The sequence below is a fragment of the Megachile rotundata genome, chromosome 7 (assembly GCF_050947335.1).
Source record: "Megachile rotundata isolate GNS110a chromosome 7, iyMegRotu1, whole genome shotgun sequence".
NCBI lineage: Eukaryota > Metazoa > Arthropoda > Insecta > Hymenoptera > Megachilidae > Megachile > Megachile rotundata.
The window spans coordinates 15,382,588-15,408,671 of NC_134989.1; the positions used below are offsets into that span (position 1 = coordinate 15,382,588).

The 26,084-nt window shown below is 44.1% G+C and overlaps 1 protein-coding gene across 6 annotated transcripts in view; it reads right to left on the minus strand.

The window, feature by feature from the left end:
* Positions 1-26,084, minus strand: part of LOC100874799 (uncharacterized) — a 289,482-nt gene that overhangs the window by 73,224 nt on the left and 190,174 nt on the right. The gene's annotated exons all lie outside the window — the stretch shown is intronic.

Below are 26,084 nucleotides of genomic sequence, written 5' to 3' on the forward strand. Positions count from 1 at the left end.
CACCGAGTACGGCCAGCTATTTTCAGTTTCCCGTGTCTCGAAACGCGTGCACATCGATTGCGGCCGTGTATGTACGCGGAAGCTGCTCTTTGTTCCTTTGCTTTTCGATGTTTGTTTGCTTCTTGATGCGATCATTTAATGAGAAATTAATTCTAATTCTCTTATGACTCTAATCTCGCATCGCTTTATGATACAACCTTTCATAAGATTTCGTGTCTTCTAGAGTTGTTAGGTCCTCGGATTGTCAGGTTTTTAGGTCTTTAGGTTTCTAGATCCCTAGGTTTCTAACTTTCACATCTCTAGGTTTGGAAGATTGCAAGTTCCCAAGCTCCCAGTGTCACAAGTTCGCAAGTTCCTAAGTAGCATCTCAAGGTCTACAAGTTCTTCCCACATTACCAATTCTATAAATTTCAATTTCTAAAGTTCTCACATCCCCGCGTTACCAATTCTACAAATTTCCAAATCTCCAAACACCAGGTCTCAATGCTCCAAAATTAAAAAATGTCGATACCTTTATTTCTATAAAATAGTTTACAAGCTTATGTTCTTTCTTTCGCAACCTTCGGAGACCAGTTCACATGCGGTCCAATCTATGGTCCGCTATCCAATTATAGTCACCAGGAAACGGAAGGAAGTCGGTTTCCTTTGGCCAGCAGATTTTCTTGACGGGAAGTGTTTTCCTGTTCATTTCCGAGAGACCGGGGCAACATCGACGCGGCGTACTTCGCGTCGAGAGAGTCACATGTCAGGGCGAGTAAAGTGGCTCTCGCAGTTGAAACAGTTCCGCATCAAAGGTACGCGGTACGATTCTCTACCGACACTTCACCGCCGACCTCCCAGAAAGCTCTTCAACGTGGATTGTAGCGGTGTTGTACCTCGCTGGTCGAAACAGTCTCCTTCTAACTCGCGCGAGAAAATCAGTTGAAAACACACGCCTTCTGGGAAAGTCAAAGTGAACTGACCTTTTATGGAGGGACGATTTCGTGGAAATTTATAATCAACTTGAAACTTTTGTACTTCGCGTAAAAGCTCTTAGCTTTTTTACCGACTCCGTGATATTTATACTCGCTTTCTTGCATCGCATCTTCCGTGCAACAACAACGCTAATTCAATATTATTCGTCGATGTCGTTCCCCCCGTATCGTGTTTCACGTCGGAGGCGTTCGCTAAACTTTTGAGCAGAAATAATTGAGGAGAAAGATGGAGGGGAAAATTTGTAAGGAAATTTCGAACGGCGATAGGTGGATATCGACGTATCCAGTTTCTTGGCGAACGGCGCGAAGCTCGCTACGTTGTTTCTTTCGTTAATGCATTTTATAGCAAGCCCGGAGCAGTTTTACTCCTCGGGTACATTTCATCTATGCATGAATATCCGAGAAAGCCCGGGGCCCGGACGGACGAGCTCGGTTCCTCCCTTTTCCATCTGCTTCCACCCCTAATTTGCCGGTTCTTTTTTGGCCCGGGCTCGCGGTGCCGCTCGGATTCAAAGCACAATTAAGCCGCGAGCATTAAAAATTTACCGTCCAGAGTCTCGTGCTGTTACGTTGCCGGGCTGGCCATCAAGCTGCTACTTTGTACGGATGTCCGCTGGCCGAGCCGAGCGATCACGCGCGTCCCACCAGCTGCGCCTGTGTAGGTGTCCCCGTACGCTCGCATGCAGCACGCTCCAAAATTACACGCTTGCCTTTGATGGGATTTCTCCTGTTATACCCTACGCGCCTTTCCCTCGTTCCGCCGGATTTTTCCCTCTTTTTCGAAAACGTATAGGTAGATCCGACCGGATCAACCGTCAACCGATGCAAAAAGGACTCGCGAGAGCTTCAGGATTTACCGATGACTACGCTATTAACGTATATACACGTCGTGCCGCGGATACAAGACACGCTGGTAAGGAAGGATAAAGAAATATTTGGATAACCGAAATTTCGGGGTCCGACAAATTTACTCTCCGCAACTATTTGTCGAACAATTAGCCGACACGTGCCGCGTGCTTCAATACGTTTATGCTTGTTTTTACATCCCGAAGGGATTAACCCTAAACACGAACTTCGAGGGCGAAACTATCGAAACACTCTCGCACCCTGGTCTCATCTTTCATGCACCCATGCTGCGGCTTTGACACGGGTAACTCCAGACGAGAGAAAAAATAATGTCGCCCTATGGGGTGGCGATGGATACTCTATTCAAAACACTTCAACCTTATTGTCGGAGCTTTTATGATACAAGCAAAGTACTTTTATTTTAGAGACAAATATGATATATTATTTTTGTTTCACATGTGTGAAATTATGCATATAATTTCTTATACAGAAAATAAATTAACTAAAAAATAAAATGATATACATAATTTATAAATTATTCATATAATTTCTTACACAAGAAACAAGTTGACTAGATGGCTACATGAGCTGATCAAATATTTTCTTTTCACACGTATATACGAAAAAAATTAATAGACTTGATTTATACAATATATACATGATTTATAAATTATTCATAAAATTTCTTATAAAAGAAACAAGTCGACAAGACAGTACTTTCACACTGCTCGAAGGAGATTTCTTTCCTAATAATTACAACTTTCATTAAGAGTATTTTCGCAGTCTGCGTGCAGCATGAGACTGTTCCGGGTCGGTGAATATTAATACCCCTTATTCATCCCTGTGAGAAGGGGAGGAGGGTGTCTCGTAACGCGACTTCGCTTTTATAAATAACGGAGATCACATCTCGGAGAGCTGGACTCTCTCGCGAGCCCTAAAACTTTTAACAGGCGTTTCGAACGTTTCATTCTTGCTACCCTTGGATGTCCTCTTCTTCCTTAACCTCCGGGGATGAGTGACGTCCGTCGAGGGTGCGCGGCTCGAGATAACCTCTGAGCCTGATGGGAGAAAAAGTTAAGTACATAATTACTTCAGAATGACGAAGCTCGCATTCGTTCACTGTAATTTTAATCGACTGGGTGTTTCTTATGGGAGCCATCGGAATTTGCCAACTTATAAATTAAGGACGTATATCTGCGATGTAAATTAAGGATGTAAATCTAGGATGTAAATGTACCACAGTCGATATCATAGGTTTAACATTTTATACTATAAAATTGTGCTTGTATCAAAATGTCTATTATCGTGTTGAAATAAAGTGTGTATGTTCTACATGTTGGAAGTTGAGATAACAATATACACCGAGGATAAATAATATTCTGAACGATCCATCAACGTTGCCGCGATTGTGGACGTTACATTTCTCTGCGATCCGATTAATGGCGGACCTTTAATCGGAATAAAAAGGGGCAAGTACAGGGAACGATCTTGACGGAGGTATTAAAATGTTAATAAGATCGGACCGGTTTAATTGACGGGGGAAGAAAAAGAGGAAAGAACGGTCGGGGAAGTTTTTGACCCACTGTTCAATTCCATCAGACTGCGCCGTGCTGCTCGTTGTTCGTAAACCGTTTCCTCTCGAGAATAAGCGCGTCTATCAAACGTCTCGTTACTACGCAGCTTCTCTAACGTTCCTCCCGCCCTGTTCTCCTTTTTCCCTTCTTTTCTCCCCGCTTCCCCCCACGAACACCGAGTATCTTATCCTTAATGAAAATGAGTACAATATTTTGACGTGATCAGAACAGGAGACGCAGTTAAATGAAACCCTTGTCAAAGGGAAACTTCGCGACGCGGCAATTTAATAGAACGCAGAAAATAAGGCAGAAGTGGGATCCGCAGTTACTTGCGTCGCGAGGATAATTTTTCTTGCGAAGAGTTTGCAGGCAGAAGGATGCTCAAAAGAACGTTTAATACGAGTGTCCATTCCTCGAAGCATAAAGGAATTGAATCTTCCGAAGGAACCGAAAATCGGCGACAATAGGAAGGTGCGAAACCGGTCTTCGAGCCGCGGATGATTCTGTTTCCTTCCCACAATCCTGCCGAGTATTTTCAGTGCATTAGCAAGTCAAATAACCGAAGTTCTACCGGTAGAAACAGAGAACCCTTCCCCCTTCTTTCCCGTCTCGATTACTCCCTTTTTTCCCTGGCGGTAGATAAGGATACGTCTACGCACCGCCAGGAGAAAAAAGAAGGATCACGCAAAGAGAATTTCAGACGAGAGGATGGATTTACGTTTGTTATACATATATATAATCTATGTACGTGTATACATATAGAACCATACGTATATACCCGGCTCGAGGTGGTAACACCCATCCCCGACGGGGTAGCACCTCGAGAATTTAAAAGGGGATGTCTGGCTTAGGGCTGAATTTCTTCTATCTTCGCTTATTTACTCGGCCGTCCAACTTTCTCCGTTCGTCGATGCCATTAAAAATAAAAGTCTGCGGATTCTCGCTTCCCCAATTTTGTCCTCTCCTCTTTCCAATCATTTTCACGTTTCGACGATTTTTTTCGCTGTCTAAAGCCTTCGCTGTTGGAGGTCATTGGTAACATTTTCGTACGGGTGCCCCATATAAAATTATGTTCACTATTATTCAATTTAGAAAAAATGATGGAAGACTATATTATTTTAGGACATACAGTAGCTATGAAACTTCTGAAGATCTTCATCGTATGTGAAATTAATTTGATAATCAAGTGAAATATTTTTTGTAATATGTTCCTATGAACGGTTCTGCAAATCAAAATATCTGAATCTACGATCAACAGTCTCAGTAAGTTCCCTAAAATCCCTCACGAAAACAAAGTTCGCTGTCCCACTTTTTTACCGCCAAAATCCACCGAATTCCAGTATCATGCCTTTCCCCGAAGAATTCTGAGTTTAATCTCGAGTATCCGTGGACGAGAAGATAGATTAATATAGCGTGCCGAGCACGTATACGGGCACGCGAGATTGAGGATAAAAGTGCACCGAGAGCGAAGAGGAAAGACGTAACAAAGAAGAGAAGACACAGCCCGTCGGCCAAGTATTGTTTCCTCCAAGAGCATTTCTTCCTGTACCGGATGAACAGAGAGTTTGTACAACTCTCTAAGCAGACTATCCTGATACTACTTGGACCCTGGATCAACTTCGCGTAAACGGAACGAGACGTTTCCGGAAACTGTCCAGTCGCTTTTCGAACACTATTATTGTATCGGTGAAAACGGATCGTGATTACTTGGAGTAAGCAACGAGACAAAGGCTATTGTTCAAACAATATGAATATGATACATGCGTGAATGTGACGACCGAAGGTTTGTTAATTTGGAATTGTAGCAGAGGTTTGTTCGAAGTAGATCAATTTTGAAACCGTATTTGAGTAATCTTGTGTTAATTCCTGGATTGAAACTTCAAACACGTCGAAACGATTGCTTACAGTTGTACTGTTGCGCAATTGTTCGTCTAATATAATTTTACCAACAACTCGAGAGTGGATTATGCATCACTGTTTGCAACAGTAGTTTATTCCTATTTGATGAGTATTCGGCGATGATTATATCGTAATTGAGTAACTTCCGGTACGAGTTGGTTATACAACCGAAGTGACTTGTATTCGATGTATAACTAGCCACAAGTTACGGGAAAGTTCGGTAATTTCCTTGCAGGAATCAACGAAACGGCGCATAGATGGTGAAATAACGTATTATAATTGTACTATAGCACAAACTTATTTATCTTTTTCAATGACTGCCGAAGCAAAGACAAAATTAAAATAAAAAAAATCTCGCCAGGAGGTAAAAAGAATTGTACAAGGGTAAAAAATGTATCCCGACAAAATCCCCGAGACATCCGAGTTTCATGGGCACCGTCGAGGGAAGACAATGAAATCGTGAGCGTTCCAATTTGAAAAATCCAGCGAGGACAAAGATATCACGAAGGATCAAGCGACAACAGATTCCGAAAAAGCGAGGAAGCGTCTCGGATTTGACGCGACAGAAACCGTGAACGTCGAGATAAAAGAGCGACGGCACGGAAAAAAAGCGGAGAAGAGTAACAAGGGTAGGAAGGCTACGCATTGTTTCTCGGCAGACAGTCGCTGGGTCCGAGAGAAGGGTCGAGTTTGCGTCAAACTAGCGTTTTTGCTCTGTGGCCAGCTCTCTGGCTGCGTGACGACGTTTCGACACTGTTTTGCCCGCGGTTCATAAGGCGTTTCTTGCACGAGCTAACAAGCAGCGTGTCGACACGCGCTCCAAAAGAATCCGCGACCCTCGTTCTGAGCTCTTAAACGTCCCTCGTCACGTTACCGGCAAGAAACAACCGCAAATGTAACTGGAACGGACCCCGTGCAACTATCCGGCCAACAGAAAATTGCGACAAAAGAAATATAAAAGTCTGAATACCTTGGCATGACTGAATAAACTGTTCTTAAATTGGATCTCTCCTTAAACCGATAAGAGGAAACACTTTGAATACTGTTTTAGAAATTTCACCGGATCGATCACGAATTGTTAAATTGCATGAATGACTTAGGGATTCGTTGCATACCAAACGGCCAATTTGCAAATATGATCGTAATTGGATCAATTGCTATAAGGTGAATTTAGAGTAGCGTGATTTAGCAAAATGCGAGGGAAACTTTGACTAACAGAAGTTCCCGGAAGCAGTTAATGAATTAATAAATTCATTAGCTACTCACCGCGTTGAGAAGCAACGATCCGTCTGCCGAGGCTCTAGACGCGTTCTCGAAAGGCATCCTCGGCAAAGTGTTCCCAAGACGCGCCACCGTGTCTCATCTACGTTCTCAGCGAACTATAATAAGCGACGATGAACGCGCGAGCATAATGTCACGAATTAATCCTGCTCGATGAACCTGTACGAGCACACTTTACCCGCTGCTGCAAGATTTCGCGTTCCGTGAAATCCCCCCGGGCACTGATCAACATATTCGGATGCGACGTGCTTCCGCTAAAAACTGCTGCACGAGACGTTTAATCTTAACGAATCAACTTTGTAAACTTACATAATTTGAAGGTTTAAAAATTTGAAAGTTTGAAAGGTTGAAAAAGAAGTGCACCGCCATTTTCCCTCGGGCAGTTTACCGAGCCAGGTAAAAATACTCGATATTACGCTTTTCAAATTACGCTCAACTTCCGCGGGAGAAGGAAGCGAAACAACGTAAGTATTGTTCGAGTTTCTCTTACTCGCTTGGGAAAGGAGCATTCAACTTTATCGAAAGAACTGAGACTGTCCTTCTGCCGAGTCTCCATCTTTTCCCTTTCTTATTCGGACAAAACGAGCATGCGACCGGCGGAGGAAAAAGTTCATGTCAAACGTGGCCCAGACGGCTGAACCTGAAAATCAAAGTTTGACAGGATCCGTTTACTCTCCGCACGGACTTTGCAGACTTCCGTCGTCTCCGAGCACTTTTCCCTCGCCCGCTACGACACCCTAATAGCCTAGCCACTCTCGGAAAACCGAGGATTTTCTCCGTTCCTTCTGCCTCGACGGTCTTGCCAATGATTTCAAAAATCTTGCTGAAATCTTCTTTCGTCTCAGTATCCACTATTTTTTCATAGAGAAACGTTTAAAAATTTCTAAACTCGCTTCTAAAATTCTCAATTTCTACAACTTCAAACTTGAGAACTTTTAACCCCTTGCACTATGGCTTGTTTGTCAAGTGCGTCAGTCAGAACTAACTACAGCTACAATATTAATACGGACACAAAAATTTGAAACGTTATGTCAATATGTTATTATACAATCGTTGACTATGCAAATTATAATTGGACTTGAACTTCAAATTGAAGCGTACTAAAAAATTGATCACGGCCAGAGTACGAGTGCAACACGAGTCTGACTCGTCAAAATAGTGCAAGGGGTTATTTACTCTAAATTGACAAATAAAAAATCCGAGAATGTAGATTTAAAGAAGAATGGAACTATGTGTTTGGAAAATACGTGAAGATAGAATTTCGAAAAAGTAAGATCGAAAAAGAGAATCCAGCACGGTTAATCCTTTTGGCCGGCCTCGCAGAATGACAGGGCAGACCATGAGCGTGAAACAATATTGGTATTTCAGATATTTTATTAAAGTTCCAAACGGGCCAGGATCACAGAGGGAGAGGCGAACGTTGGTAAAGGGTGGTGTGCGGTTCACGGTCCTGCGACTACGAACCTGCTATCGATTATTGACTGGAGAAACGACAGAGGAGGAGGCAATACACCTTCGACGTTCTTTCATTCTGATCTCGTCCACTTGGGAAATCCTAGATCCTAATGGATGAACTCACGATATTTAATTATAGAACGGCAACCGTGTCAGGATTCTTGATAGAAAGGGTTGTTGGAAGAATTCGAATAGGTAAAATTATTGAGTCTTAAGTAGCACAAAAGTATAAACGAAGAAGCCCTTATGTGTCGATTTCGAATAAGAGATAAAAATCAAAGGGATATCCTGGAAGTTTTCCTGGCTCACTTATTCGGATAATAAGACGTTTTGATATCGTGGCTCCAATTTTGCCACCCTTTGGTAGGCCGTGTCAAAGGGAAATCCAAGGAGGTTACCGATAATCGAATCCGCGAAACGAGTTTCGATGCTCAAAAGAAACAAGTTCGGTCGGCCAAGAAGCCACGGAGGAAATCAAAGCGGTGGTCAGAAAGTCGAGCAAAGAGAACGTATAGACTGGAAATTCCAGCGAATGAAATTAATACCAACGACGCGGAGAAATAAGAGAACCACCCTTCTCTCCCTCGTTCTCCTATTTTTCTGCTCGGCCAGCAGATATCCAGAGATCAAATGCAATTTCTCTTAAAGCTGTTACTTCCTCTCGCTGTCCACTCGGAACAAGAACGCTGCTCTTGAGGGAGTCCATTAGAAGCGGACGCGAGTGAACCGGAAGTCTCTCGGGAACTGGGGACGGAAGAAGCGCGGCAACTCTGCCCAGTTACCGGAAAAGTAACGCCGAAGACGGCGGAAGAAAGAAAAGAAAAAGAGAGCAGCAAGAGAGAAAGAGGATCGGCATCAAACGGTTGTTTCCACGATTTTCACTTTATTTTCTCCCGGACCATCGGTTCAAAGTTTCGTCCGATGAAAACGGACTAGAACTTCCAGCCACCCTACTGTAATTGAAACGAATTAAACCGATAACGAATCTTTCTTTTGCCGCCGATCAAAGCGGAAATCATATTCAACGTTTGCGTGCACGATCCAATTACTCTCTATATTCCGACCGCCGCACCTTTTAAACCTGTGAAGTATCCCTCTTTATCTCTCTTTTTATACCTGCCTATCCATGTTCGTTCATGAGAGTCGATGGAGCGAAAGGAGTCGTCGGACACGAAAGAAGAAAAGGGGACAAAAGTTTCGAATCGCTGTTTAAACGAACAAAATATAATCTTGACCGTCGTAAAAATGTTACGGACGCAACCCTCTTGCAAGTCCCTCGTCAGATATTTAGACGCGTGATAGTAAACTTTTAGCAAGCATTGTACGGGGATGTATGCATTTTTTTCATTCTCATTCGAGGATAACGGACCACCTACAGCCCCGGCTAACGATAGGCACTTAAAGTTTAATCTACCTAATTAATAGTGCTCGTCTATTACTGCTAGGGTCTCCTCATATTTTCTACCCTCTTGCGGGCTATATCCGACGGCTACAACCTCTCGGGAGCAAAAAGCGTCCCGCCTAATGCAGGGAAATGGCTGTTTCCTAAGTTTTCGGCCTTCTTTTTTCACCCCCTAGATTCGACCGTGCGCGTACCTTTATGGGCAACCTCTTAATGTCGCTTCCTTTTTTGTTATTTTTTTATTTGTAGACACTCGAATTGAGAGACCTTTAAAACTGAAGATCGAGTGTGGCAGATGGTATTGATCAAATAAAAGCAATTTCTTTTTTAAAGGACGTTTCAAAGGAGGTTAATTGAATTGATGGAACCAATTGAGAGTAATATTACATTTAGACGATGATGTACCTTTAAGTGTTCGCCGTAAAAATGATTAAATGACCTGCTTTTAAAATGGATACTTGCTTCAATAAAATCACAGTATGCACTTATTTTGGAAAATCCTGTAGAACCGAGTAACCGCAGAGAAAAATGAGACGGAAACTATTTGAGACCCTGTGGTATTTAGCAGAATTGGATAACTTCGTGAAAAAGACATTGCGGAAAGACAGGAAGCAATTGGAAACGGAAAAGTGATAATCGGAAAAAGTTGAAAGAAGTTAGGGAAAGGAAAGGAAATATCAGAAAACGATAGCCTGACCGTGCACTAATAAAATAACCTTACTGTATTCAGAGAACCGCGCAGATCACTCGCCTCGAGACATATCTCTTCATACAGCCGTCAACAAATTTCAATCGTTGACATTTATCGAACGTCGTAAAAATCGCGGTATTTTTATCCGGATTTTTTCTATAATCTTCTTTCGCGATCCAGAACTATTTCTACTTTGACGATTTGCTCCTAAATAATTCCGTCTCCATTAGAAGGTCGTATAAGCGAGTAGGAACGATGATAGGGATGAATTTAGGGGGTGAGCTGTTTACCGAGCCAAACCAACGGCATATTCTAAGTGAACGAGTGCATCGAGCCACTCGCACAAAGAGAATATTCATAAAGTCACCCAAGACCGGCGTTGTCCTCGAGGACGTCGGTGGATCCGAAACGAGCTGGAAGCACAAGCTGTGACGGGCTGGTTGAGCCGCTTAACGGCAGACGATACCCATCTAGTTCGTCTACCCCCTTGGCCACCCTGCACGGCTTCTCGAATCCTTCTCTTTCTTGCAGACCAGATCGTCGGCGGGTTATGATCTCGGCGCATTATAATTTATATCCTCGATGCAGCTCATTCGACGTCGCTGTATCACCGGCCAGCATCAATTTTATTGGACGATGCGGAAACTACCCCATCGATAAAACGTTACCACTTATATCAAGCTAAAGAACCGTCTTTATTAAATTCCCTGTCAATGTAAAAATCCAATTTCGCTACCACAAATGCACTCTTGAAGTTCAGCTCGTATTTTGCAAGAATTTCAAATACCCTTGATGTAGGTTGTACTACGGTCATAAATTCTTGTGTCCTTCGGTATGGCGAAATTCGACAAGAAGGTTAATGTAAGAGCAAGTACAAAGGAGGAAGAAACAAGTGGGGGTGCGTTACGAAGATCAAGGTCGGACAGACAAGCCTCGAAGCAGCTTCGAATCAAATTTTATCGGCGTCCCGTCCCGTTAGCGCCGAAGGCCTTAGCCTGTTTTACATTTAAAACGCATTACCGAGCCGCTCGCTTCGAATCCCATGCGGCGATAAAATGAAATTAATGGTCGCGCCCGCCAATTCGAGATATATCGACGGAACGAGCAAGTGCTGGCTGGTTGCAGCGAACCGGTGGCCCACGAGAAGGGAGCGAAAGGGAGAACAGGTGAATAGCTGGCGAGATAACGGGTAGATAGCGATCTCGCGAAGCGGCTCTGGGAAAAATGGATTTCTTAACAGGAAATGGAAGAGAGTCTCGCGATGGAATATTAAAGACCTCCTTTCGACTTCTTCGGACGTGTGTTGCTCTCTTTCGTCGTTGTGTTACAATGGCTGAAAGGAGTTTCTCGTATGAAATTTCACTCCCACGTTCAAGAGAAATTCTGCGTTTCCATCGATTCGTAAACTAACTTGTAATTACGAACTACGGTACATTACGGTTGGAAATACATGTAGGTAGAAATATTAAATTATCGGATGCGGCTACAGTTTCGACGATATTCGGAACTCTTCTTTCCTCAATTTTAAATTGTTCCGTTAAATTAACTTCGTAACGTCGATGAAACGAGCCCTGAGGCGGTCAACAAACAAATTAATAATAAATTTCCCAATGTGTCTACCGCAATTGTAATGTCAGTGAAAATGTTCTCTTTTCCCTCTATCTAAATTATTTCCGTAAATTAACTTCGTAAGCTGGCCGAACGATAGCCCCTCAGGGCAGTCAACCTGGTGGAATAAAAACGAGACGTTTATTAAATTACAAGATCGATATCTCGTACCGGCGGTAAATTAACAGCGAGACGGTAAATAATATATCAGGATAAATTCTTGTCGACGAGATTTTCGACGAAATCGATCAAGGGACACGGATGAAAGCACCTTGGCCAGATTGCAACCAATCTGGACAGCCCCGGGGCCTCGTGTTTCACTCGTTGCAGAAGTCAATGCGCCCTCGGCCAACTGGCTATCGGCTGTGCTGGCAACTGGCTATTCGAAATGCGCAAACACCGGCAACAGTGGTCAGTGCACCGTGAGGTCAGCCGACGGTGGATTAATTATGCAACGGACCTCGGCCAGAGCCTGTGTTCTCGCCCATCCAGTGGCCAATTAACTCCAAAAACAGTCGCAAGTCCCGAAATCCAAGCTCCGATATTGCTGGAGGGGAGAGAGCTACCCCGTGCCATCGAATTTTTCGGTTTTTAACGAACGTTTTTACATTGCAAATTCGCGGACTGAAGAGCACTATCGAGGGAAAATTAACGCGAGTAGATGGATTTTAATGCAACCTGTTTGATGTATGCGGAAATTTAATCAACTTTAATCCGTCGATGTCCTTATTCGTGTCATACGGGGAAATGAATAAAATAGGATATGAACGGACAGATAATTAACGGTGGCGAAATAGCGATCGAAAGAACGGCGTAATTCGAGCAAACGTGTAAATGGAGTCTTCGAGGTCGCTCCCGGAGTAGCAGGATGAATATCGAAAGTTGGGGTACGGTCTGCCGGGCATTAATCCCGTTTATCCAGGGTTTATTGCGTGCGCGAAGTAAATTGGTAGGGACTGCGCTAAATACCAGGAATACAGTTTCCATCGGCTATGACCACCGGTTTATCTGACACCCTCTTACATTCTCTCGATCTCCGTAATAACGATCCAACAGTACGAAGCTGAGGTGAAACGAAAGGGCGTTAAATTCGGATAGATACTCGAATTATTTGTTCGTCTTTATTTTGGAGGATCGTTTTCAGAAACGTCGCTGAATCTGGTTGGAACGTTTTCGTGTCCATTATTCGCACTTTCACCGTTGAGCGGCGGTGCAGACGGCGTCGAAACGATGTGCGAATAAATAGAACGCGAAAATCGCATCAGGAGGAAGAATACGAAGATACGGTCGAGAAGAGAAAAGTTGATTTCACGGCAAGGAACGATTTCTCCGCGAAATTAACGTCCCCGAGTGTACCGCGCTTCTTTGCCAACGCGAAATAAAAGATCTGTTTCAACACTTTGCGTTTAGAGATTCTGTTTTAGCATTTAAAATGTTCTCTCTACAAAGGGTTGAAGGCGTAATATGGTAGATGTTCTTTTCACGCGAATTAAAAGCGTTACAATTGATACGAAATTATATTAAAAAAGTACAGAGTGAAAAATATAAAGGTTGTATCAAAAACCGATAGGTCTATTTGCGAACGATAGCACACGAATACCAGCAAACGCAAACGAAACGCGTGTCCGCGCACCCCAACGCAGCCGCACGCGCAACACGAGGGTCGGAAGGTACACAATTACTGCATTAACTCATCATTGTCATTTTTATCACGTGCCCACTTGAATCAACAGCCGGTCCCCGCTGCCCTGTGCCCCGGTTCGGCTCGCTCATCCGCGATTGCCGCCTTTTTGGCTCAACCCCTCGAAAACCTGTCCGCCTGTTTTCGCGCAACTCTTGAGCCCGACCTAGCCAGCCCGGGGGTGGCAGCCAGCACGGTTTAGCATTGCTTCCAACCCCGTGTCCTCCACGTTCCCCCTCTCTGTTGGATTAGCCGCTAACGACTCGTGTTACTCGTTCGCAACGCAATTTTCCCTCCCTCTTTGCGACCCCTCTATATCGACTCTTGCTACTGTCGTAAACTCGCGACACCCTCGTTTTTTTCCTCTTACGCGGATTGCCGGTGGACGTTAATGGGATCATCTGACCGGAAGAAAATTCCATTAATTTGCATAGGAGGGGGAATGTTTAGGGTGGAAGAACGTGGCTCGCATGGTATAAATCACGCGTGGCAAGTAATGCGAGCAAGTACGGGATAAAACGAATGCATGTAAAAGAAAAACTGAACGCCAAAAAATAATTCATAGAAACACGATGTGTGGTACAATGTAATACTAAAACGGATCATGATAAGAACAATGTGATGTGCAGTAGAAACGTGTGAGTCTAGAGTCCAGGGAACAATAGGATCATCTGGGCAGAAGGAAATGGAATTAATGCACAACGGGATAACGGAAAATATTCCAGGAATAAGAATGCATTTTCCTAAGAAATTGCAAGAGATTTTTGCAAGCAAAAATCCGATAGAGAGTTCCATCGGTTTCTGTATATTTTATCCGCCTCCAGAGACGTCCTCGACACAGCTTTGTTGCTGCACCTGAATAAAGGTAGATACGCGGCGCGATAAAGTTGAATCACGAGACGGCGTAAAGCGTAAAATTCAAAGGGAATCCGAGAGAAGGTGACGGACGTACGAATGTCTGGGACAAGATGGTGGTCCGATTCGCCGGTAGCTCGGAGAATATTGTTTATTCAGGATCCAAGGGTGGATAAGTCGGCCCTATGGCGGAAACGCACCCCTACGCGGCGCTCCTTCCTCGGTTAAATATCGATAATCCATAAGCACGCGGCGCGTATCGCGTTTTACGGTATTACCTACGGTGCGGTGCCGTGTCGAAAATTCCTCAGGAGTTTGCGCGACAGGAATTTCATCGCGAACCGTCTCTCGAAATTCCAGCCGAGACGAACCTGTCACCTCGATTGGACTTCCTCCGGCGACAATGTACCCTTTGCTTCGAAAATGTTACAACCTCGAAACCGACGTGAACTTGTTCGAAATAATCGACCGTTTCCACGAAATTCCTATCTTCCTAGAAATATTATCATCGGTATGCATTCGTTCGGGTATTTCAAACATGTTTTCAAGTAGCTCCACGATGAACCGCTACTGGGTGCAACAACTGGGTGCCTGAGCTATAACAGGTATAGCTCAAGAAATTTATAACTTCACTACACTTATACATGTGTATCTGCATAATTAGAAGCAATCGTAAATCGTATAGATTGCTCTTTATAATATACAGTAGAACAGTTGCATCAATTTTACACCCCGAATGAAATAAAAATTAGTGGTTACAATTGAGAACATTATTAGAAGTAATCGTAAATCGTATATATTGCTCTTTATAACAAACAGTAGAATAGTTGCACGAATTTTAATTTAACACCCCGAATGAAATAAAAATTAGTGGCTGCAGTTGAGAAAATTAATCCAGATTTCTTACGAGCCACTAAAACCGCTCGAATTTCCTAGACAAAGCGGGGTGTCTGATGACGTAGAAGAGCACCTGCGAGGATCATTAAAGCAACGGAATTTCATCGACTTGATCGTGGACGAGATCAAAGCCACTCACGGTTTTCGATGGCCTCGCGTCAGATGGCGAACGAGCGGGATTAATTAAGCTCGTTTGTCCGTCGATTTGCGCCGAAATCAAATCGCGCTGGACGAGCATGCGAGCCAGCGCCGTTGCCGGCAGCCAAGGAACATAACGAATGGGTATCGCGCGTTACCAGGAACCGGTAATGCTGGGGGACGTAGCACGAACTCGTCGCTCACCATTACTAAGCATTGTGTCTGCGGTTCCAGGCGATTTGTACCCTTGCCGACCACGCGTCAGGGACATTTATTAAAGCGGCACCGGTTCGACAGAGAGAGAGAGAGAGGAAGGGAGTTGGGGACCATTTCGTGCAGTCTCCGCCTCTCGAGGGAATCGCTCGCGATCGTCCAATGCTCGAAACGACGGGGTTGCGCCGACGTTTCGCTAGTTTCCATGTCAAGTTTCTGCATTCACCTTGCATAATTAATTTGCGCTTTCTTATGACTTTTCTTGGTCGAAATTACTGATATTCCTCTTCAATTGGACTGAACAAATAAATTTTAATTTGGTAATCGTTTTGAGACATGTTCTCGTTTCAATCATATTGAGATATGTTGTCAGGATCAACAAGTTTATACAGGGAACATTCTCAAAATACTTGAGCTAAATTATGATTGACACATTCTACTTATCCACATGATTTTCCTTTCTTTTTTTAGTGTCACATCAATTATACTGAGATTGAACATGACATGTTCTGTCATGTAACCATGTGCTAAAACATTTAAGAGCATTCCACACCCATATCGCTAAAACATTAACACTATACAGAAACACGAGTAATGGACCAAAGAGCTGTAAGCTAATTGCAATAATCAATGGAATATACCCGGAAAGGTGAACTTGAAGAGATGCGCTGAGTAGTTGAACTAATCAGGCAGTTTCGGTCAGGGGTAGATCGGAATTGAAGAGCGAGAGAAGCGCAGCGATGGCGTGCCACGCGCGTCAGTTAAATACGCGGCTGCGAGCCCAAGTTATTCTGCAACTAACAAGACGGTAGCTACAGGGGTGTTTAGTGGAATCACGGCTCGTTAAACCGCCTAGAATGGGTAATTACGATAGAAACTTTGCGAACGAGCCCGTGAGAGATCTAATAGAAGCCGAGCGGAGCGGAGCTCTCGCACGAAATACGCGGCGAGGCCCAGCCGTGGGCGAGCGTATTCGCGAGCAGAGCGGCATTGTCGGCAACATCTGCCTTCTGCCCGCGAACGAATGCGAGCACGCTTCAAATCCCTGGACACGCTTTTGAGCGCGGTCCTGCCAATTCAATCGTGCACGAATCGCTACGAACAGCGAGTTCGCAGCGTGAATTTCGCTGTAATTTTACACGACCCGCCTAACCGTTTTCTCTGGAATTTCTCATTTGTTCGATGGGAAAATCCAGCTACGGGAACCCCGGCGACCGGCGAAATTTCGCTACGCTGAAAACTGTGCGCCGAAACACGCAGCCCGTTCGCGTGATCGACGTTCTCGATAAACGGAACAACCGTTGCGCGAGCGCCCGATACGCGCGTTACGGGCGCAACTTCTGTATGAGGTATGGACAGTAATTTGGATAATTGGATATTTGGGAGTTTAGGAATTTACGGACTTAGAGATCCGAACCGTTGAGAATTTAGAGAATTTCGGGATTCCAGGATTTAAAGATTTCAGCGTTCGGAATTTAGAGTGTTTGGAAAATTCGGTAATTTAGAGATTTCGATATTTAAATATCAACTTAGAGGACTTGGTCTCAGAATTTTTAGAATTCTTTGAGCCTGAAGAATTTGATCATTTAGGGATTTAGAAATTTTAGAGGATTTCGTATCTTAAGAACTTGCTATACATTGACGAGTCTCACACGTGACACACTCACAACTCAAATGTGACATAACCTTTTCCAAAATTTTGAATACTCTTCAACTTGAAATTTAGGTCCAACTACAATTTGTATAGTCAAGATTCGCTGAATAGAAAATGCTCCAAACATTTTAATTTTCTTTGTTTATTTTAATATTATAACTATGAATAGTTAGTTTTGACTGACGCATTAGGCAAATAAATTGTAAGGCAAGGGGTTAAAAACTCGCTCGAGGATTTAGAAGATTTGTAAAGATGAAAATTTGCTAAATCAATAGAGATTGAAAATTTGAGAATTGGAGAACCAACCGTTCGACGTTCGTGCTTGACCATCAGGCGTAAGCTCTTGAGCCAAATGACGTCCATAGAGCTTCACTTGAAAAAACAAGCGTAAATACGACGGAAGAGGAGCGTCCACGCGCGATAAAAATCACGTGTTCATTGTGACTCTTGTTTTTCGACGGAATAAAAGCTGCGAGCCATTGCTGGTCGATTGAGCTGGCAATTTGTTCGAACATAATCGGCGATCATTGACTTTCACAGAGGCGTATCGCGTGTGACGCAGCGCTGAAAATTTGAACGGCAACCCTTTGACCCGTGCTCGGCGAGCGTTATTAACGTCGGGGATAGGGATTTTCCGCTGGTCTAGTTTCGTCCTTTTTTTTTTTAGAAGCCGATCAATTCGGTGGAAAGCAAAAATCGACCGCACGCGTTTTGGAAGCAAAGTTTGCTCGGAACGAGTCGGGCGTTATTGGTTGGTTCGCGTGTTTCGGGCCTGACGAGCACCAGGTGTCACTAGACGGACGAACCGCTTCCGTAAAAATATACACGCCATCGGGCAAATAATTCAGGGACTCGTCACGGAAACGCGCTCCTTTATGGATTACCCTGTCAAAACTAACGTCCGCGAACAAGCGGCGTAAAACACGCGGTCCATGTCTGACACCGGTGTCTTCCATCATCCTTCTTTCCTTCTTCCTCTCCTCGACTTTTCGGATAAATTCACGCGAAGTCTCGTAAAAGCCACTTCCGTCGTATTTTCTATGGTCCACCGTGAAAGCGGCATGGTAGAAAGTGGCCATTTTCGAGCTACCATGCGAAACGTGCTCGCCCGACGTTCAAGAACCATTGTTTCGAGTTCACGGAATGAATTTTAGCAATTTTACTCGAATACCGGGTGAATGTAAATTGAAAAATCGAATGATCTTTGATAGTTATTTATGTAACGCGGTTTACGGCCTTTTATGGCCGGCACAGTGAAAGCGAGCGCGCGAAAAACGGCACACTTAAACAAGAATTAAGAGCCTAACCTAGGACAATTTACGAGGGAATTTTCTAACTCCCGACTGGGTAAAAGTGTTAATGCCGGCAACCTTTTTCAGCCACGTACCTAAAAAATTACCTACCCCGGCCACGTGTAAACTTGCCGAAGACAGGTGCGCGCTCGATCCCTTGAATAAAACAGAGCTCTCCAACGAACACGTAACTACCTTCCGTGTTTTACGATACATGGCCCCGGCTGAAAATCCAGTTTACCGGCTATCAAGGAAATTCCTGGGAAAAAGTATCGTAAAACTTTTTCCATCGACACTCGCCGAACGCAGCTCGCATTCTCTGTGAGCAATTAGGAAAAAAGGAAACTCAGCGAACGAGGAAACGTCGTGAAGGTACATGGAAAGAAAATCAGACAACGTGGACAAGTTCGTGATTCAACAACGGGACGCGACGACGACGATCGAATACGGGATTGAGATTCGATTCCACGAACAAAGCTCTTGCAACCCATGATATATTGCCGGTAATCTACGTCCATCGGCGATACTGTATGGACGCTCGTAAATAAAGCGATACCCATGGACCATTCTTTGCTCGACCGTCATTTGATCCGATGCGATAGCAATGCGATCAAAACGTTTTCTAGTTTGATATAAATGGTGATCGGACGCAGGGAAATTACACGATACCACACATGGCGATATAACGCGATACCTGCGATCGTATCATACGTAAAGTCTGGCGATTCTTGTGGTGCCATGTGTGGTGATCTAATATGTGATAATACTACGTGTGATAGTACGATGTGTGGTGATCTAATGTATGACAATACTATATGTGATAGTATCATATGTGACGACGTAATGTGTAGCCATCTACGTATGGACAATATCACGCATGGTAGTCTAATGTGTGAGAGTACTACATATGAGAGTACCACGCGTGGAAATTGCATATGTGGAAATACCACATATGAGAGTACCACACGTGGAAATTGCATATGTGGAAATACCACATATGACAGTATCACACGTGGAAATTGAATATGTGGCAATACCACATATGACAGTACCACACGTGGAAATTTCATATGTGACAATACCACACATGGCAGTACTACACATGGAAATTCCATATGTGACAATACCACATATGACAATACCACACATGGCAGTACTACACATGGAAATTTCATATGTGACAATACCACATATGACAGTACCACGCCTGAGAATTTCATATGTGACAACACCACATATGGTACTACCACGCCTGAGAATTTCGTATGTGCCAATACCACATATGACAATATCACGCCTGAGAATTTCATATGTGACAATACCTCATATGACAGTACCACGCCTGAGAATTTCATATGTGACAATACCACATATGTCAGTACCACACATGGTAATCTCATATGTACAACACGTGACAATTTAACACACATTCCTATATCCCAAGTCCCTAAATCCCTATACTCCCACATCCTCACAAAACCCTGAAATACCTACATACCCAATTCCCCACATCCCCAGCTACATCAATTACTTATCGCAAGCGACATGTGACTCCCTATTTCTATTTTTTGTAACGTTATACGCGAAAAAGGAAACGAAAGAACCGAGCAACGAGCTACGTGATAATTATTAATTGGTTTATTTAACGTGGCGTCGCCCGTTGGGAACGAACGAGCAGCTCGTTCGGCCGAGTCGTTGAATTAAAGAGGAATTCATTCTGAAATATTTCTCCCGACGGATTCACCAGAGCACCGCACAATGAAGGATCTCCTAATGAAACGTATGGAAACGTTTCGCTCTCCAAAGGCGAGAGAAGACCTTTTCCGGAGTGAGGGCCTTTTCCGGAAACCCAACCATCCTGCCAACTTCCTTTGTTTTGTAATTTCAATTAAAGGCGCGGTTAAATTAAACGTATCACGATGTAACGCGAGCCGCACCGTCCCTCGGTTAGATTTTCGCGAGTAGTTCAAAGACTTGTTACCGGTACTTTTTTTACGTATATCTTGTTAAAATTTATTCTCGGCTTGTTTCGTTGCTGTGAAACCCTTTCGCGCAGTTTAACGTTTTTGAAGGGAACAATACTCGAATGGTTGACCACAGAAATGGAATTGTGGATTTAAAGTTCCGAAACATTCTTCTCTTTGTTCTTTTACGAGAGAGTAAATTTTTGTTAAAGTCGAATGCAATGGAATAAAATTGTAGACAGTAAAAATAGCTGAATATCGACGGAATAATTAAGCAATATTTATTCGTCGAATTGCAGTGATTTAATGTTTGAAGTACTAAAAGTTAACAGATATTGTAAGATTCCAAATTGAGCGTACGCTTAAAATAGACCCTTCATACGCTTCCGCGAAAGCGATAAAAGCGGAAGGGTCATCAAACTCGATCAAGTAGATAAGTCCATGAATAGTCAGCCGTCAGTTCACGGTAAACGTTTTTCGTGTCGCCGCCGAAATACCGTTAATAAATCCGCAAACGGATGAAACCGAACGTTCAATAAGACTACTCTCTCATCGTTTTGACACTCGTTATTTGATTAATCGCGGCAACGAGCCAATCGCGAAAGCGAAAACGTGCTCGGTAAATTCAGGCGTCGCCGGAGAACCCGTCGAAAGGAAAGAAACGATGACACGTGGATCGATATCTTCCGTGCGACTGGCAACGATATAATTCAGCGGTTCGTTTTCCGTTGGCCGCAAAGTCGTTACTCGTCCCGTACCGAGCGAAATTTAATTTCACCTCCATTGAAATCCGATCAAAGCTCGTTCGCTAATTAAACGCTCCTCCGGCCGGCGGATCGTCATCGTGCCAAGATATATTTGCCTCGTGGCGATGATGGTCGCGTTGCATCGACCGTACGGCTAAAAAACCCTAGTGGAAACGGGTCTACCTCGCGTAATTACCCTCGACATACTCTTCCCGCCTCTTTTGTTCCTATCTCCGATTGCGAGCACGTTTTTCCATGTAAAAAATTTCACACCTCTCTCTCGCAATTTCGCGATTATTATCGTTGTCTGGATTACCTGACTGGATTTACCGTACGGACGAAATAGGACACCGTTGTTTTTCACGCGTTCGTTTAATCACTCGTTCGCGTGTTCAATCTTCGGTATTTGCGTCAATAGATTTGCTTAGACAAGCCTCTCTGTTACACGATTTCATTTATTACTCTTTGTCGAAGGTGTCATGTGAAAAATGTTCCACTATATGTGTTCAGGGGATATGTGAAATAAAATAGAGAGTATATTATATTTATAACAGAAAAATTAAACGATGAAGAAGCTATTAAAGAATTCGGTGCTTACAAGACGAGCGCACAGTTAGAACTAAAAAGAACTGCTACGACAGTACATGCATAACCTGGAGTACTCGCAGGCCCCAGACCCTAATTAAACAATAACTTCGAAGGATGTGGGGTTTTCTAAAAACGGTATAAACATGCTTTAACAATATGTTCCTTTAATGATTGTTTAGTAATCCGATGGAGATAATCTCTTCGCAAGGAGTAGACTAGATAGGAGGTTGTTAGTTAGAATCTGTTCGAGCAGCTTTGTGAGGCCGCTCGCGACGCGCAAAATCCTTAATTATTATGCAGCAAAGCAAATCAGGAATCCGGGTAATGCCAGCATTCGAACTGGCCTGCAGATCGGCTCGTAAGGGTTTGGAAGGGACCGGAGGAGTCCCTAAAACCGCAGTGACCTCCAATTATCCTGTGGGTACCACGTGGGCCACGTGGTACCCGTGGTCCCTACGGGCTGCCCGCAAACACCCCTATATGTCGGTCTTCTATCCTGCAGCGCCCCTCGGATTAATTCATTATTAAAATAACCCTATCGGAGGGAGCTCGTTATCGTCCTCCATTAGAGCGGAATCGCGTGAAATCGAATTAAAACTCGGACCGCGAAAATTATTCTTAACCCAAGAATCGCGTGGAGATCCTGCAGCTCGATGCAACGAAACGCGTTTCAATATCGATCGATTTGTAAACGACATCCATAAACGCGAGGCTTCAAAGGGGGTGTTCGTCGACCAGGACACGACGAATCGTCCCTTCTAGTTCAAAGATACGCGCAATTGACCAGGATTCACTGAACTTCGTCCGGGGTCTGTGGTTCGGGGAAAATCAAAAGCCCTCATTAGGTATTCCGAGGTCAGAGGGTGGCAAAGGGTGTTCAGCCTCCCTTTCGTCTTGCACCCAGGCCCGCCTAAGACCGGACATTTCAATAAACCCTGGCAAACGTGTGGGTTTAAGCCGCTGACTGCGACGACCCCCGTTCTGGTCAGCAGCTTCCTCCTCGATCAAATTGCGCATGTCCTCGTGTCTGTCTTCGGGGCATACCGGAATAACGACCACCGATCGATCCTCGCGTCCTGCTCTTCTGTTTTTCGTGAAAATGCACGAAATATATGGAAAATGGCTGCGGACAAATTTTTATCACGTTGTATTCTTAAAACTTCGTTACGGTTATATTCTGGATCTTTATTATATATTCTAGCTGAACCTCCTGTCTCATATGTTATCTTAGGTTCTACGTAAAGTACCCGTACTATTTTCTATTCAAATGTCCTCTTTAGACTATCCCCAGTCCCCTGAGTATATAGATGAGTATAAGCCGAATTTTTCTGGGATCGCCTAATAAGAAATGAATAATAGCAGGGGCGGTAAGTGGTAGTCGAGCAGCATTCAACAGCCCATAAAACTTTTTTTTCCCTGGGTGACGATGGCGTTCTCGCTTCGATTCTTCCGAATTAGCGAAATGATTTCCGGGGAAAACTTTCCGCGCCTTCCGTCCACGGTCACTTTCTCCCCCATGAATCTATCTCCCCTATCCACCGACTGTATACACGATTGGTCGACGTTTCGCGTCCGCGACCCCTTGTCTCTCTATACCCACGGTTCCACTCTGTACCGTCGCTAAAATTCGATCTGTCCCCGCCATTGGCTCGTCGTCGAAATAATCCGACGGAGAAACGAATTACACCGTCTGATTGGAACGAGCTCGAACAGAAACTCCGCGCGTCGTTAACAAACTTCGTTAACAAACTATTGGGAACAACGTTTTTGCAGATCGATCGGAAAGGTGGTCATGAACGGCCAAATGGATTTGCTGATGAACTTTTCTGACAGCTAGTTCTTTACGGTACTTCAACTTGTAATATGAGTCGGAGAGGACGAAAGAATATTGAGAGAAGACAAAGCTTTTCTTGGTTAAGCTTTACTATAAAAATGTAAATTGCGTATAAGGTACATTATCGAAACGTTATCGAAACGTATCTTATATCGATACAATTCAGTAAATATAATAAAATATCTGATTTCCGTTAGCAAAGCGATTTCGAGAAACCACGATGTGCCGATGTCTCCGATATATTGTTCCGCAACGCGACGAGCACAGGGAGAGAAAATGGTGCTCGAGTTTCTCTCTTCCGGCTTTAAAACTTCATTTCCCAGCTTTCATTTCCGACCCCCGTTACTCCTTTCCGGAGAATCAGCCGGTGAGATGCCATACGTCTGCACGTATTCTCTTAAAGGCGATCACGGGTCCTCGCAACAAAGTACTCGGTTGTTTCACGAATCCGGGTACGACGACCATCAATGATCACGGTTCATTTCGTTCTACTTTCGCAAACTCCGTACCTTTTTCTCTTCGGGTCCGTTGGCTCGTGGCTCTTCTCGTTCGGTTCGGCCGCCCCGAGGAAACGAAGAAAATAGCCGCTACACGCTCGTACGAGCCCATAAAAATCACGCTCATCCTCTTCCTCTCCCTTTTCTCCCTTCTGCCCCGATGGATTATTGACTTTGCGTTTGTCGGAGTCCGACGAGTCTTCCTCTCGCTCGTGTCCCTACCAATCTTCCCAGCCTCGGTTTTTCTTTCGCAGATTGAGGCCACACGGGTCGCATATTGGATCGAGATTCACCGGAAATCGGAATGCTTTCCTGTGGACCTGCACCTTCCGCATTCCCTCGAAACTTACGAATATACTTTCTATTTGTTTGATTACACGGAGAAACTATAGATCTAATTTTAAGTCGTATCTCCCGTGGGCCCAATCGCGAAACCTGTATATTTACAAAAGAACGCGTTCGAGCTACCTCGTATTCTTTTTATCGTTCCAACAGTCGAGCAACACTCGGATAACGAGAGAAATAACGGCACACAGGTAACTGGCGAGTTACCTGAAAAAAAGAGGAGACATCGCGATCGTCGGGCACGTTCAGTTGCTCGCGCAACGGGACACAATTTGCCGGGCAAATGATGCCGCCGAGTTGAAACAGGAGTTTGTACTTAAATGATGAAACCAGAAGCGCAGCTTTGTCGCGTCGGTAGCTGCGACTGGAAGCCAAATTGGAAGCCGACAGCACGGCACGAAAGTACCAACGGCAACCTACAGACGGACGTGGATGGACATATAGACGACCAGCGTTGCTAAAATCTCTCGTATTCGGTAAAGCGCGTACACGCCGACGGAACCGGACACTGCGCGACGCAACCAAGGGCGACTGTTCGCAACTAAACGAGCAGAATGCTAAAGCAAAGCCACGTTTAGCGAGTATTCGTCGCGTTACTGGCCCGTTTAATTACTCCCTTCATAGACACGCTAAATATTCTAGTGTCTTTGTGAGACGTTTGGCTCAGCGCGTGCCGTCATAGAAAGATAATTACGCGAGCAAGACTGCTCTCCGGGCGTGTAACGGTCCTTATTACGGGACATTGATCGTTTATACTCGATTGCGTTGGCCAGATCTTATGGCTCGAGTTTAATTCGATAGGAAGAAGACATTAGGAAGGCTGATAAAACTGATTGAATTAAATCAGAAGAGTTTTAGTATGAAGTTGCAGAAGTGTAACATTGTTATATTTTTAGTATGCATGTGAGACGTGCACTTTTCTGAATTGTATCATTGTAATATTGTACCAATTGTATTGGCACTAATAAAATATATATTAAGGTGCATAATGCATTTGAGCCAATGCAACCTACGAACATTTGGAGTTAAGAAACAACACTTTAATTAAAAAAGCAATAGTTGAAGTTCACACACGGATATCTGCTATCGAGTCAGACTCAATATTGACCTATCAAAGGGTTAAAGCGGACAGACTCAGCCGTCAGTTTTCGTTCTCCGTTTTCCCGCCTTCGCAGTTCGCCAGACTCACCCTGTTTTAATTAGCTTTACCGGCCCTTATTTCTTGCGAATTAATTTTCAATTGCTATGGTCATACAACGGTCGCGGTTGCAAGTACGTCGCTTTTATTCGGGAAGAAACGAGTAATATCTGCTGCACGTACACTTCTGAGACTCGATTCAAACCACACTATTGTCTCCGATGTAGCGAGAAAAGCTTTCTTTCTTCAACGTGTTCCATAGATTACGAAGAAACGAATTGATACTCAAATGCCGGCGAGTTGTGTTTATACAGATATAATCGTATTATGTATCGGTAAGTAAGGTATAAAATATCGATAATCAAAGATCCGAACGCTACCCGATGAGACCATCGATCCCTCCGCGTCGAATCCTTTCCGAATATTCAAGCGGAGCGGCAGGTAATCGCGGTAAGAAGGACGCGTCACGATGGAAGAAAATCCAAAGCGGGAGCGGAAGGAGGAAGAGGAAA